This window comes from Drosophila arizonae, chromosome X (genome assembly GCF_054131065.1).
Source record: "Drosophila arizonae isolate 15081-1271.41 chromosome X, UAZ_ARI_1.0, whole genome shotgun sequence".
NCBI classification, from domain to species: domain Eukaryota; kingdom Metazoa; phylum Arthropoda; class Insecta; order Diptera; family Drosophilidae; genus Drosophila; species Drosophila arizonae.
The window spans coordinates 35,862,538-35,879,694 of NC_142927.1; the positions used below are offsets into that span (position 1 = coordinate 35,862,538).

The 17,157-nt window shown below is 40.4% G+C and overlaps 1 long non-coding RNA gene across 1 annotated transcript; it reads left to right on the forward strand.

The window, feature by feature from the left end:
- The first annotated feature begins 269 nt into the window (after nucleotides 1-269).
- Nucleotides 270-16,869, forward strand: LOC149268283 (uncharacterized). The gene is made up of 3 exons (XR_016270911.1): nucleotides 270-15,247; nucleotides 15,832-16,671; nucleotides 16,733-16,869. It is a non-coding gene; the product is annotated as an uncharacterized LOC149268283 (long non-coding RNA).
- The last annotated feature ends 288 nt before the right edge of the window (nucleotides 16,870-17,157 follow it).

The following is a 17,157-nucleotide window of genomic DNA, read 5'->3' on the forward strand; positions in this document are numbered from 1 at the left end:
TGCAAGCTAGACAGTAAAACGAGAGCGCAACTATAAGCGAAAGCGCAAGTGAAAACGATATTACAAGCGGGCTAGCAAATAATGAGCGTAAAGAGCGCAATTTACTGTGTAAGCGCGAGTGCAAACTATATTGCAGGCGCGCATGCAAATGAAGAGCGTAAGTTTTATGTGTGAGCGAGAGCGCAAAGCGAAAGTGCGAGACAAAAGTGAGCAAAGAACTGTAACACACCAACGGCGCCAAAGAAAACTTGGATTATGCGAGACAAAACAGAAATTGAATTATTTGCAGATCAAAGGTCAATTACAATATGCACCTTATTTTTTATTCAATTTCACTTTAAATAAGCTCAATACAATGTACTTAGGCGTATATTGTACATACAATAATATTCTGTATGTTCCAAGTAATGCATTTATTTATTTATTTATCGCTTGCATTACTTGATCATCTATATGCTCTATGTATATTTATGTACTTCCCTGATCGTATACAAAGTACATAATCCAGCTAACTTTAATTCCAAAGAGTCCACCCGGGGGCGCCAAAAATGTCCTTCCAAAGGAGTTTGGTCCTTCAGGTATAATATATAATCGAATATATGGACTGCAACTTTCGGTCTCTTTGAAATTAACACGAATGAAGTGCTGGCGCCAGTGTTTCAATTTGTACTGTTTTATTGAATTTAACATCAACGCAAGCGCAGCTTGCACAGTTGAGAGCGCGCCTAAGCGCGAGAAGCAGGAGAGAGACACTCCCGTGCTAGCGCGTACAACAACAATTACTTTGTACTGTGATTTACTTTCAATTCTTAACCAATTTCAATAATGCAAATAGAGAGGGCATATATCCAAGTGCCCCAACAGTTCTATTATACCTTTAATGGCTTGGACTTTTGGATGTTCTTTAGTTTCTGGGAAATTGAAAAAAGTTTTTATTAATAAGGTTTATGGAAGAACCTGTGTCTATTATGCATTTAAGGAATGTATTATTTAAGATGAGTCTGATGTAGGTGTTTGCTCGGTTGGTTTTATTGGTCTGGTTTGATCCGAGGCAGATTGATGAAAATTTTCTGACCAATCCATTTTAGTCTGTCCGCTGTTGCTTTCTCTAGCTCGTTTATTTGGTTGGTTAGGGAAAGGACTTTAAGTTTTAGTGGTCTGTTGATAGTTTAGAGGATTTTGTTGCGTTTCGTGATTTAATTTGTTACGGAACTCAGTATAAAGTTATTGGTTAGTAGGATTGTTCTGTCCTGCTGAAGTAGTTTGATCGTTATTTTATTTGTAATTCGTTTAGTTTTGGGTTGGTTTATATTGTAATTCGTTTCAGTTTGGTTTTGTTTAGAATAAGGTTGGGAATCGGTTGACTTCGAAGATTACTTAGGATTCTCTGCGAAACTATTTTCATATAAGCCTTCTCTTTGGGCTACTTGTTATACCCTGCACCCATTGAAAATGGGAAATCAGGGTATAATGGTTTTGTGCAAAAGTATGTAAAGGGCAGAAGGAGGCGTGGCAGACCCCACAAAGTATATATATTCTTGATCAGCGTGACGAGCTGAGTCGATATAGCCCTGTCCGTCTGTCCGTCCGTCCGTATGAGTGCATCGATCTCAGAAGTTATAAGAGCTAGAGAGCTGAAATTTGGCATGCATACTGTAAAGAAGTGATTTCAACGGCCGGGTACAACTCTCAGTCTCCCCCAGGTTCATTTACAAGGATATTTGTAAATTGCCGAGACCAGATAAAGGAGAGTGGATAACGGGCCGAAATGGCCGAGCTATCCGTGATTGGGGCACAAGAAACTTGAAAGCTTGAAAACGAGAAAACTCGAAAACTTGAAAACTCGACAACTAGGAGGACGCGCATAACGCTCAGCGCCGCGTCGCATTGCACCCGCTATGTGCTGGTGTGCCACATGGGTACTCCCGAGAACCGATAGCCCCCGCCACCGACAACCGGTCAGTGTGTTGACTCAGCTATGGTGCATAACACTCGGAGCCGGGTCACACTACACCCACTATGTGCAATGGCCGGTTGTCTCGAAAGCTAGCCCCAGCCTATCTTGCCTCCGGCCACGCGGCTTCCCCACGATCCCGCTCCGATGTATGACGCTCGGCGTGGAATCGTGTGACCAACGTCGCGGGCGGCGGCGAGACACCTATGGCCTACCTCTTTCACGACGACCTATATTATATCTCCACTCTCGACACGTAATCAGGCTGGTCATTGTCGCGATCCGGACCTGGCGTATAATGTTCAGAGCCAGTTCGTACAACGCCCGCCAGATCACGCTGAGATATCTGGGTGCAGACGGTTTCTTACATCAGACACACTTTCTACATAACGGCAAACGCGGCAATCCCTCTCTCGACGCGTACCCAAACCGAAGGCCGCCGCAATCCGGCTCTGGCGTATAACGCTGATAACCAGGTTGTGCAGTCCCAGCAGGCTACGGCGAGACACGAGTCACCGAGTCAGGGAAGGCAGTAGGCCGGCGGCTTGCATTCCAGGCCCTGGCGTATAATGCCGTCGTCCACTGCCTCCCGAACGCAGCGACTCGTTTCTTGTCCGCACCATTAACAATGCACTAATTTATGTTATGTCTTTTATGTTTTCACAATTTATTTCACTTTCACTATCGCCCCCACTATAAGGCACTCTCACAACCAAAAAAAAAAAAAAAAACAAAACAAAATATTAACGGGGGAATGAAATTCCCGTCGGCTTACCGGCGAGCTCTGTCCGCGTCCCTGTCCATCGTCTATAATTTTATTGTTTTCCGCTGACGTCCGTCTGCTGCGTGGGTCCAAAGATAAGTGATCTAATTGCATTTTCGGCAATTAGCGCTAAGCCTTTGCTGCTCAGAGCTTTCACTTCTGCCTGCGGCTGCGTCGCTGCGTCTAGGCGCTGAGAGCGAGCTATGCAATTGCGTTGCATTGGCATTCGTTATGTTTAAGCGGAGCTTTCGGTCTCGATCTTGCTTCGCGCTCTTTGTTCTTTGCTGCTGCCTTACGTTTAGCAGCCGTAAGAGCTTTCAACTCTGCTCGCCGTGACGTCGCTGTTTGCATTGCGTGAGAGTTTCTTGCGCTCTTAATTATTTCGAATGCGTGCATTACTCTTATTCTCTTTATCGCAAACGCGTCAACGACGACGCAAGAGATGCGCCGTTAGATATCCAAAGTTGCTTGCCGTTGTCGTCCGTTTTGTCATTGTTTTTGTAACTAGTGTTGTGCTGCTCTGTGTGCGTCGCGAGTTGCGTGGTATAGACTGTACTCGATTGCCGTTTTGATTTTATATGTCGTTTTCTGTTGCTGTCCGTTTGTCATTGTTACTGTCCGATGTTATTGCTGCGCCACTCTAATGATACCCTACACTAAAAAATATGACGGGTATATCTATTTTGCGTACATATACATATATTTCTATGAATTTTCCAGGGGTTGTGATTCTTCACAATAGTCGTGTGTACCATACGCAGTACGAGTTTGCTTTATTTTTTTCATTCAATAATTTTTTTTTGCGATAACTTTTTTATCGAGAATAATCGAAAAATTGATTTTGTTTTTTTTTTTAGCCTAATTTGAACACTTTTAGACCTGGAGTCTTCAAATTTGAGTTGCATATAAAGTTAATCGATACAAAGATTTTGTAATTTACAGATATTGGATTCACGCCCCCTTCACCACCAGTTTGTAAAAAACTCATTTCAAGTACTAGAGACTTGTGCTTCGGAATGTACACACATAGTTTCATTAAGATCGTATGTCTACAAAAGAAATTATTTAACAAATAAATTCTCATAATATTGCCCACACTGCAGCACAGCCCAAGCGCAGTCGCTGCTTACTGCGCAGTTAGCAGAGCGCGTTCTAATACGTGCGTGTGTATGTATGTGTGTCGAAAAGAAGTGCAGACTGATTAGAATATCAGCTTGGAGGGTTCAGGGCATCTCCTAGTCGAGCAGTCTCGTCTAGTCTTCTTACTTGTTTGCTCTATTTTAGATATGTTTGTTTCGAAAAGTAGGTTAGCGCAGTTTCACTCAAACCCTCATCGAGATAAGACGTGTTACTTCTTCGTTTCCGTGGTGCCCAAAGAGCAATACAAAAAGTCTTATCAATAAGATCAGACAAGCAAACAAGTGCACATAACAGAATACGAAAACTAAAAAAACAACAGAAGCAAGAGTCACAAGCCAAAGCGCTGGGCTTGAGCCCATAAAACAACAACAATGCTTAAGCCGCCCGACATAAACACAACAACAAAGTTAAACTACACCAAATATCAAAATCTAAACAACCCAAAATACATTGTAATCAACAGAAAAGACAATAAATCCTTCGAAAATGTATCACCGTTCCTAATTAAAACAAGTAAGAAAGCTCTAGTCGAGACTACTCGACTACGAGATCCCCTGAACCCTTGGAGTAATAGCTATTTCAATAATTTTTCGCGTCTATCAGCTTACACAAGAAACACGCACACACACACACACACACACACACACACACACGCACGCACGCACACACACACACACACACACACACACACACACACACACACACACATACACAAACAATTACATACATATACACAAACAATTACATACATATACACACACAAACATAAACACGCATGGGCGGCAGTGAGCGCTTACTATGAGAACTTAATTGTTTAATAACTTTTATGGTCGTACGATCTTCATTTTTAGATTATGATTATAACATGGATATGCATGTAATAGCCAAAGCACAAATCTCTAGTATTTGAAATATGCTTTTTACAAAAGTGAGGGTGAGGGGGTGAATTTAGAGGTGGGGGTAAATTTTAACAAAAACCGAAATTGTATAAATTGCATATAAGCATACATTAAAAATTTGGAGACTCTAGCAATAAAGGTGTAGAAGATATAATTTTATAACTGGTTTTCGATAAGGTTTTTTATCGATAAAAAAAGATCGGGATGAGTTAATGAGTTAATGATAAACTTGATATGCGCGCTGTAATTACGGACATTTTCAAACAAATTTGAAGTCTCTAGCTCTTATGTCTTCTGAAATCGACGTGTTCATACATACGGACAGACAGACGGACAGGGCCAAATCAACTCAGCTCGTCGCCCTGATCAAGAATATATATACTTTGTGGGGTCTGCCACGCCTCCTTCTGCCTGTTACATACATTTCAACAAAACCATTATACCCTGATTTCCCATTGAAAATGGGTTCAGGGTATAAAAATACCTTACAAACAATGAAATTACTAAAAATCAAAAATATGGCCGATATCCAAGTTGAAGCCACAGAACACAAAGCACTAAATTTTTCTAAGCGAGTAATCTACTGCAACGAACTTCGAAACATAGAGGAAGCAGAAATACTAGAAGAGCTTAAACCTCAAAGCGTAACTGAAGTGCGAAAAATATTAAAGAAACAAGACCAAGGCATGGTTGGAACGGGACTTATAATCGTTACATTCGCCACACACAGTCTTCCGGAAGCAATAAAAATAGGATATGAAAGCACAAGAGTTCGCCCGTACATTCCTCTACCTTTAAGATGCAGAAAATGCCTACGATTCGGACACCCAACACCGATCTGCAAAAGCCCAGAAGAAACATGTAAAAACTGCTCTCAAACTACATACACACACCACTGAAAACGAAACGTGCACCAACGAGAAGTGCTGCCTAAATTGCATAAACAACGCCGAAGTCGACACCAAACACAGCGCACTTGACCGCAAATGTCCAACATTTCTGAAACAACAAGAACTGGTAGTATCAAAACTACAGAAAAAGTCGACCACAAAACAGCGCTAGCAATTTACCACTCTCGCCATAACCCGCAACTTAGCAACAGCTACGCGTCAACATTGACCAAAGCGACAACAAATCAAGACGCTCACTCAACAATATCAAAAACAAATACAGCTACGGCAACACCAACTCCGACCCACTACAAAAAAACATCACCTGCCCAGCAAACGATCACATCATCCCTACCCATATCTTACCACGATCTACTAACAGAGCACCCAAGGACCTCAAGGACAAGCACATCGCACCAACTTCATCGCAAAGAAGACGTGGAAATGGACGTAGACGACCTCGCCAACTCACAAAACCTAACAAGCGAAAAAACAAATGACCTTAAATTAAGAATATTCCCTAAAGAAAAAAACAATACCCTTGCAACAAGTCTCAAACCCACAAAATCCAACGTACCAAGTGCAAAAACCTCAAAAAAAAAAAAAAAAAAAAAAAAAAAACAAAACATAAAGACAACAACGACAGCGACAGTATTTAACACTTAAAATAACAACGGCCCTACACGCTGTAATTATTACAAAAATAATCTCACAATACTCCAACATCCCTTTCTTTAAATATATATAAAACCAAATGACCTTTAAGATCGTTCAATGGAACATAAACGGTTACACAAATAATTACAGCGAACTACAAGCAATAATTAAAAAACACACGCCCCTTATCTTATCTCTACAAGAAACACACATAATACACCCCAAATCCATACCCATACCAAACAACTATACCTTAATTACAAAAAACAGCTCACCTTCTCATGGGGGCGTAGCTCTACTAATACATAATTCCCTACAAACTCGAGAAATCTCGCTGAGCGGCGACTTCGACGCAGTATGCGCAGAACTAAAGTCAAGCCTCAAATTCAGAGTAATTTCAGCCTATATAGCACCAAATAAGGGATTTTCGATGAGCAATCTACAAAATGTTCTAGAAACCTCAAATATACCCGTGCTAGTCACTGGCGAATTTAATGGTTGGCATAAAAATTGGGGCTCAAACACGAATAATTACAGGGGTAAAATACTGGAAAAATTCATATCACAATCGAACTATATCCTACTAAATGACGGTTCACCACCTCACCTTAGCACCCACAACACACTAACAAATATCGACATAACCTTTAGCAGCCCAATCTTACAACTTGATAGCAAATGGTACACAGAAAATGATCTCTTCGGTAGCGACCACTTCCCTATCATAATTAACCTCTTTAACTCTTATTCAACAAGACCACAACACACATCCTTCAAGCCCATTTTCATCACCGTCAAAGGCAACTGGGAACGATTTTCAGAACTCACAGAAGAATACTCATCACAACTAAAACCAAGCTCAAGCATAAACAAAGAAACAGCCATAATACAAAAAAAAAATTATAACCAGTGCACACAAAACAATCCCTCAGACACACCCTACGTCTAAACCACACAACGTACCTTGGTGGAACAACAACTTACAAAAACTTAGAGACGATAAAGTCAAGAAATGGCACATACTAAAAAGAAACATCTGTACCCAGAACATCATACAATTTAAACGAGCGAATGCCAAATTTAGAAGAACTCTAAAAGAAGCTAAAAAAAAACATAGTATTCAAAAATTCACATCTCAAATAGCACCCAACACACCCCCAAAATCAATTTGGAGTAATATCAGACGCTTTTGCGGCCTAAACCCTCAAAAACACATCCATTGCATCCTAAACCCCGCAACAAACCAAAACACCACCAACAAAGCAGCAATAGCAGAACTCCTCTGCAAAAACCTTTCAGATTCTTCATCCGACCACAATTTCTCCATGACCTTTATAAATACAAAACAGGCATCACTGAACAACCTAACCAACCACACATATATCCCCAGCAAGAGAGCTACAGAAATAGAAAAAGAAATAACGCTAGTCGAATTTACATCAGCTCTAAACACATTAAAAGGAAACACACCCGGACTAAACAGAGTAAACTACGCCATGATAAACAAGTAAGAAAGCTCTAGTCGAGACTGCTCGACTACGAGATCCCCTGAACCCTTGGAGCAATAGATATTTCAATAATTTTTCGCGTCTTTCAGCTTACCCAAGAAACACGCACACACACACACAGGCATACATACACACACACGCATACAGACACACATACACACACACACACGCATACATACACAAACGCATACACACACACATACACATACACACACACATACACAAACACATACACACACAAACACAAACACATACACACACAAGCACTCACGCATAAACACGCATGGGCTGCAGTGTGCGCTTACTATGAGAACTTAATTGTTTAATAACTTTTTTTATGGACGTACGATCTTCATGAAACTTTCAGATTATGATTATAACATGGATATGCATGTAATTGCCAAAGCACAAGTCTCTAGTATTTGAAATACGCTTTTTACAAAAGTGAGGGTGAGGGGGTGAATTTAAGGGTGGGGGGTAAATTTTAACAAAAACCGAAATTGTATAAATTGCATATAAGCATACATTAAAAATTTGGAGACTCTAGCAATAAAGGTGTAGAAGATATAATTTTATAACTGGTTTTCGATAAGGTTTTTTATCGATAAAAAAAGATCGGGATGAGTTATCGAATTTTAATGATAAACTTGATATGCGCGCTGTAATTACGGACATTTTAAAAAAAATTTGAAGTCTCTAGCTCGTATATCTTCTGAAATCGACGCGTTCATACATACGGACAGACGGACAGACGGACAGACAGACGGACAGGGCCAAATCAACTCAGCTCGTCACCCTGATCAAGAATATATATACTTTGTGGGGTCTGCCACGCCTCCTTCTCCCTGTTACATACATTTCAACAAAACCATTATACCCTGATTTCCCATTGAAAATGGGTTCAGGGTATAAAAATCTGGACAGAAAAACCAAATGTCGAATAATCAACCTCCAAAACTCTATACTAAACAATTACATCCCCCAAATTTACAAGTACTAGACAAAATTGTAGCAAAGCGACTGTGGTGGTTTGTCTCTAATGACAAATTAATCCATACCAGTCAAACAGGATTCAAGAAGGGGAAATCTGCTATAGACAGCCTATTGTTGATAGACCATCTACTAGCAAGATCCATCTCCAGAAGAAACCATACGTCTATAATATCCCTAGACTTTGAAAAAGCTTTTGACAGAATCGGACTACACTCAATACTCGACCAACTAAACTACATTAAAAATTTCATGACGAACAGAAAAACAAGTAAGAAGGCTCCAGTCGAGACTGCTCGACTAGGAGATACCCTGAACCCTCTAAGCTGATACTCTAATCATTCCGCACTTCTTTTATGCACACATACATACACATGCATCCACACGCACGCATAAGCCTGCGCTCTGCTAACTGCGCAGTAAGCAGCGACTGCGCTTGGGCTGCGTTGCAATGTGGGCAATATTATGAGAATTTATTTGTTGAATAATTTCTTTTGTAGACCTACAATCTTAATGAAACTTTCAGAACGTAATCATAATGTTCAAATGTATGTACATTCTAAAGCACAAGTCTCTAGTACTTGAAATGCGTTTTTTACAAATTGGGGGCGAAGGGGGCGTGGTGTCCAAAATCTGTAAATTACAAAATCTTTGTATTCATTAACTTTATATACAACGCAAATTTGAAGACTCCAGGTTTAAAAGTGTTCAAATTAGGCTAAAAAAAACAAAATCAAATTTTACTGCGTATGGTACACACGAGTATGCATGCCAAATTTCAGCTTTCTAGCTCTTATAACTTCTGGGATCGACGCACTCATACGGACGGACGGACGGACGGACGGACGGACGGACAGACGGACAGGGCTATATCGACTCAGCTCGTCGCGCTGATCAAGAATATATATACTTTGTGGGGTCTGCCACGCCTCCTTCTGCCCGTTACATACTTTTTCACAAAACCATTATACCCTGATTTCCCATTTTCAATGGGTTCAGGGTATAATTACAATACGATTAAACACCGACATCTCCCCCTTCTACCCCATCCACAACGGCATCCCCCAGGGCTCGCCACTCTCAGTAATCTTTTTTGTAATAGCATACAATAAACTCGTCCTTGGGGCATTCAAAACCACACCCTCTCAAAACATTCTATTCGAAGCCAGAGTCCCCCCACTAAAAGACAGACGCGAACTACTAACAGCTACCCTCGTTAAAACACTGATTACAGCGAAAAATTCCCCACTACATAAAATACTAAAAACATACCGACCACCTAGACGCTCACAACACACCTCAACAATAGACCTAATAATAGAATATAGCAAAAACCACAACCTACCCTTTCAGCCCGCAAAACTCCTTTCTCAGACTACTACTCCATGGAATGCAAGCCAAATTAGCACAGACACGACACTGAGAAACTTTAATAAAAAAAACACATGCCCACAAATTCTCTCAAATTAAGACCATAGACAGCCTTAAATACAAATACATCTATACAGATGGATCTCAAAACAACACTACCATCACCTTTGATATCACAAGTGAAGCCGATACCATAAAAACATACCTCCTACCCCACTACTCCTCCGTCTATTTCGCAGAACTCATCGCAATAGTAGAAGCTTTAGAGACCCTAAAATACAAAAGAGGCAATTTCTGCATATGCACCGACTCACTCTCTGCAATAGACGCAATTAGCAATCCAAACAATAACGACTATTATCCCGCATATGCTCGCAATATTATGCACAAATCCTTCCCCAAATTCAAACTACTCTGGGTGCCCGGGCACGTGGGAATAGTAGGGAACGAACTAGCAGATACCTCTGCCAAAAATGCAGCGAATCAGCACCTAATAACAAAGGAAAATCTTAACGTACAAGACATAAAAAAATACTTTCAAAATACACACCAAGCAAAACTGCAATCCAACATAACCGCAACATCATCCTGGTATCAAACATACAACTTAACTTAACAATTACCATATTTTTAATGATAACTCTCTATCCCTCTCAAGAAGAGATCAAATAATAATAACCAGACTGAGACTCGGACACTCCAAAATAGCACACATCCATCACATACATAGATCATTCTCCCGCTACATGCCCCCTCTGCAACGACACTATAACACTGGAACACATCCTCACCAACTGCAGTACACTAAAACCTCAAAGAGAAGCAATATTCAAAAACACCAACCCCCTCGAATGCCTAGCAAACCTCACTCCTTCAAACACAACAAATATTTAAAAATAACAAACCTATACCACCACATATAAAAAAAAAAAAAAAAAAAAAAAAAAACAAGTAAGAAGGCTCCAGTCGAGACTGCTCGACTAGGAGATACCCTGAACCCTCCAAACTGATATTCTAATCATTCTGGACTTCTTTTATGCACACATACATACACATGCACGTATAAGCACGCGCTTTGCAAACTGCGCAGCTAGCAGCGGCTGCGCTTGGGCTGCACTGCAGTGTGGGCAATATAACGAGAATTTATTTGTTGAATAATTTCTTTTGTAGACATACGATCTTAATGAAACTTTTAGAGCGTAATCATATGGCTTAAATGTGTGTACATTTCAAAGCACAAGTCTCTAGTACTTGAAATGCGTTTTTTACAAATTGGGGGCGAAGGGGGCGTGGTATCCAAAATCTGTAAATTACAAAATCTTTGTATCCATTAACTTTATATACAACGCAAATTTGAAGTCTCCAGGTCTAAAAGTGTTCAAAATAAGCTGAAAAAACATTGTCGATTTTTCGATTATTCTCGATAAAAAAGTTATCGGATGAGTTATCGAAAAAATAAAGCAAACTTGTACTGCCTATGGTATACACGAGTATGCTTGCCAAATTTCAGCTCTCTAGCTCTTATATCTTCTGAGATCCTTTTGCTCATACGGACGGACGGACGGACGGACGGACGGACGGACGGACGGACGGACGGACGGACGGACGGACGGACGGACGGACAGACGGACAGGGCTATATCGACTCAGCTCGTCGTCCTGATCAAGAATATATATACTTTATGGGGTCTGCGATGATTCCTTCTGCCTGTTACATACTTTTCACAAAACCATTATACCCTGATTTCCCATTTTCAATGGGTTCAGGGTATAAAAAAAAAAAAAAACATATTCATTACTGTAAATTCATATTCATTCTAGAGCTTAAGGCCTCTGTCGCCATAGCCATTATATTAAGCTAGCGTTTAATTTTACTATTAATATGTTAGCTCTTAAATAAATAAAATAAATAAAAGTAGGTTAGCGATAGGTGTTGAGCGTAGTGCCCCAAGTGATATGCGGATTGCGGCATTAAATAATGTTTTGAGTTTATTGAGGTTAATTTGGGAGCATACCCGTAGATGAGCAGTGCGTAGTCAATTTTCGGAATTACTATAGATTTTGTTACATTTAATATAGTATTGTTGAGAAACCATTTGTCATTTTTTTGCACATTTATCATTAGCATATTTGTCATTTTTAGCATAATTTATAGCTTTCATTATTATCGGCGAATGAAGAGCCGCATCGAGATCAATTATCGGTTAAGTCGATAAACTTATGTTAGTATTGAGTAAGCAAACGAACGGACAAGTTGAGCGTACCAGCAATTGGCTGTTGTAGTAGTATGAAATAAAGAAATGTTTAATTATTCATCATAAATATGGTCCTTCGAGCCGGAGCCGTTGGGCATTGCTACTTAATGCTCACTTGGAGTTGTTGGAAACAGCACGCACTATTGGAAAAGTGAAGTGTTTTGTCTTGTCTTGTTTTTGCTGCTGGAGACGCTGCATTTGCAAATTCTTGGAATTACGTATCGATATTTGGCATCATACGTAATACGGAGTACGCACTATTAGAAAGGTGCGGTGATTTGTCTTAATGGTTTTGCTCGGCTGCTAGAGACGCAGTAATTTCATCACATTAAGTTATTACCTGGTTATTTTGGACAACTTGGATAGACTGCTGGCAACGCAGCAAGCTGCGACAATTACCCGTATTTCTGGATATGCGGAACATCCACCTGATGGCTGCACATTTTAAGATACTGATACCAAATTGGACACGTTGGTTCTTGTTTGGAAGCAGTGTGTCAACCTTGCTGACGAACTTTACAAATATGAAGATGTGCAGGGATATGTGGATCCAGCAAGTGAAAACAATATACATATATGAGGAGCGCTTTGAACGAGCTTGTGCTCTTCTTAAGATACTACGCGCTGAGTACAAACCCCACAAACTGGAAGAATCCAATACCATATCTAATGTGTTTGGGGAAGTAGATAATTTGCCCATCCAAGGCATTTTACAACAATTACAGCAACAGTCTCAGATGCAAATACAACAAATGCAGCAACAGTCTTAGAAGCAAATGCAACAAATGCAGCAGATGCAAATGGAGCAGTTAATGCAACGACTGCTACCATAGCAGGTGGATAACGAGTCACCGTCAGGCTCACAGAAAGTCGCAGGACCATCAGTGAAGGATTGGGAACTGCCACGGATTCATATCGCACCATTTGATGGTGCATACTTATACTTATTATTATTATTAAACTATAAATGCAGCAGACCTCTCTATGTTTAGCGGCCACACCCTAGCAGACGCCGCATTCAATACCAACGCTTAAATTGACATTTTGCTTGGTAACGATCACATTTCGACGGTTCTTACTCGAGATAAGTTGTGTAATATCCAGGGAAACACAATTGCTATTGATTCAATATTTGGATGGATCATCACATCAGTGGGAGGAGTATGTACTACAACCACGTCATTCTTAGCTACCATGGACATCAACGCATTGTTACAACGGTTTTGGGAACGGGAAGAACTTCCATTGTTCACGTCTGCCAATACAGAAGATGAGTTAGTGGAGACTCATTTCGTCCAAACACACTCCCGTAATGCCGAAGAGAGATACATAGTCGAGCTATCATTCAAGCAAGGGAACCCAGAGTTTGCAAACACCTTTCATGGAGCCAAGTGTCGCTTCTTGGCAGTTGAACGTCGTTTAATGAAGGATGCACCTTTACGATCGCAGTATGTGCAATTCATGAGGGAGTACATGCAACTGGATCACATGAAGGAGGTGGATGCAGAAGAAGACGCCACTTCGAAGAAGGTTTTCTACATGCCGCACCATCCGATGCTAGCGGCAAAGCTGCGTGTGGTATTTGAGGGCTCATTTCAATACCAAGATGGTCGGTCTCTAAACGATGCGCTTTATATTGGTCCATGTATACAACGCAATCTGTTCAACGTATGCATGAGGTTTCGAATGCACAAGTTTGTATTCTCGGCTGATATAGTGAAAATGTTTAGACTAATTTTGGTTGCATTTAAACATCAGGACTTTCAGCGAATATTATGGAGAGAACATCCTTCAGCACTATTGAAACACTTCAGACTCTGCACAGTTATATACGGGACTGCGTCTGCGCCATTCCTCGCAGTCAAGTTATTAGAACTTGCCAAGGACCACAAGCATGAGTTTCCTAGAGCAGCTAAGATATTACTTGAGGATTTCTACGGGGACGATGTATTAACAGGAGCCATGACAGAGGAAGAAGTTATTGACATTCAAACTGAGCTGGTTGCACTCATGTCACGTGCGCAATTGGAATTGGGAAAATGGATCTCTAATAGCACACGACTAAGCACGCAGCTCAGGATACCCCGCTTCATAGACAGTCATATGGATCAAATCGAGTTTTATTCAGCAGCCTTGACGTTCCATGAAATTGACGCAGCACGAACGTTTTGTCTAGGGCAAGCACAAAACGCAGTTGATGTTGATCGGCAGCGCTTGTTGAAGAAGCAACCGCTGCAACACCGTTCCAAGTTGAGCAAGCTAGCTCCATTTGTTGACCAGGATGGCCTTACTCGAGTTACCCAAGCTTAACCTCAATTCTAATACCTCTTCACCGATTTGATTTTAGCGAACGTCTGCTCACTCCGAGAGCTCAAAACTAACTAATTCTTGCATGCAGTATTCAATCCCTTTCCGCTGCTATGCAGATTTCACCACGCGACCAGCAATGAAATTCACCCCTACGAGCTTTCGAGCCGCACGGTTGTATTGCTGATCGCGCGCCCGCCCACTAATTTGAATTTCTGCTTATTTTCTAAAACTGACTGCTATAACACTTACGACTACTTATTCACTACTTAGTGCTATTTTACAAACTAATGCTTGTTCTACTTATAGCCTAACTTACTCTCTACCAAAATCTAACTTCATAATTCAACGACTTCAATTGCGTCACTTCAAAATATAACTAAACATAGTTCACCGTTTCCGCTTATTTACTACAAACTAAAATATAATTCCAAATTCAACTTCCTCTCTACTAACAATGGGTTTAATGCCACCTCACCTTACAACCGAAATTGAAATTTTAACCATACTAAATGTGCGTTTTTAAAAGTTTGGTTATTCTAGTTTAGTTTAGTTTTGATAGATGGCGCTGTAGCAGTGAATCTGTGGCTACGCCACATTTAAAACACTATTCGTATTTAAATGTATTCAAAATAAGTATATATTTTATTGTCGCTTTAGCGTGGGTAATTTATATCTACATCTTTTTTAGAGAAGAGAGAACTCTCGATTACTACTATCGATAAAGACTATCGTTAAACTATCTATAACATAGGCTGTGGTTTGAACCGCCACAGCTACTCCCCTCCTCAGTAATGTGTTGAAGTTATTTCTGAGATTTAACACATTGATTTTTTGAATATGTTCGAAGAGGTTTAACTGGCATGTCAGGGTCTATGATGCAAAATGCTGGTTTGAGTCTCTCGACCGATATATTATGTGTAGTTCCGTTAACGTTAATAGCGAAAAGCCGATCATTGATCCGTTCCTTTATTTCATGTGGGCCTGTGTAAGGAGGCTCAAGCGGTTATCTGACGTGGTCGCTTCGTAGAAATACATGGCTGCATGAATACAAGTTTTTGTGTATAAAAGCTGATTTGTTCGTATGATGTATTACAGGTGACGGTCGAACTTGTCGAATATAGTCACGGAATTTGTTTATAAATTGTGTTGGATCATCTGGTACATCATTGTGGGTGAAAAATTCTCCCGGAAGGCGTAAATCCGTGCCATATAGCATTTCGGCAGCAGATGAATTGATATCTTCTTTAAAACAAGTGCGGAGTCCCAAGAGTACAGTTGGTAAGATTTCTAACCAAGGAGTTCGTCGATTGCACATCAAAGCTGCCTTAAGTGAGCGATGCCAGCGTTCTATCATTCCGTTGGATGCGGGATGATATGGGGATGTGCGAATTCGTTGTGATCCTATCATGTTTGTCAGCGAAAGAAATAGAGATGATTCGAACTGTGTTCCTTGGTCCGTTGATATTGTTTTTGGGGCCCCAAAACGGGCAATCCATGATCTGAAAAATACTGTTGCGACTGTGTCAGCAGTCATGTCTTTGTTTGGAGCTATTTCTGGCCAACGAGTGAATCTGTCGATCATGGTGAGGCAGTATTTGTACCCTTTATATTCCGGAACTACGATGATGTCAATGTGAACGTGCTCAAATCGTTTGTCCACCTGCCGAAAGTGTTCCGGTACGAGTTGATTGTGTCGTTGGATTTTTGATCGTTGGCAGTCATTACATTCATTTACCCATTGATTGATATCACGCCGCATTGATGGCCAGACATATTTTTTTGAAATTTGTTTAATGCTTGCTCTTTTACCAGGATGCGAAAGGAGATGAATAGATGAAAAAATTTGTTTGCGGAGTGACTTTGGTATGTACGGCCGAGTTTCCGATGTTTGAATATCGCAGTAAACTTCTAAGTCTGGTGGGAATTTTACTTTTTGTAATTTTAGTGATGTACTCCCTTGAAGTAGCTGTTCTAATTCATTGTCATTTTGTTGCAGTTCTTGTATTGAACGAAGAGGTACAGTTTCTGGCATATTTATTTGATTGATGCGTGACAAAGCATCTGCCACAATATTGTTCGAGCCAGATACGTGTACAATGTTGGTGGTAAATTGTGCAATATAATTAAGATGACGTATTTGCATTGGAGATGCTTTGTCTAACTTTTGCTGGAAAACGTAAATTAAGGGTTTGTGATCAGTTTGTATTACGAAATCCCGACCCTCTAGTATGTGTTTGAAATGTTTAATGGACAAATAAATTGCCAGAAGTTCTTTGTCATACGCACTGTACTTTTGTTGAGCATTTTTTAGTTTGGTTGAAAAAAAAACCAATTGAATTCATTTGATTGTTTACAATCTGTTGAAGATGTGCACCTACGGCAATGTCTGATGCATCTGTACAAAGGGACAACCTGGTGCAA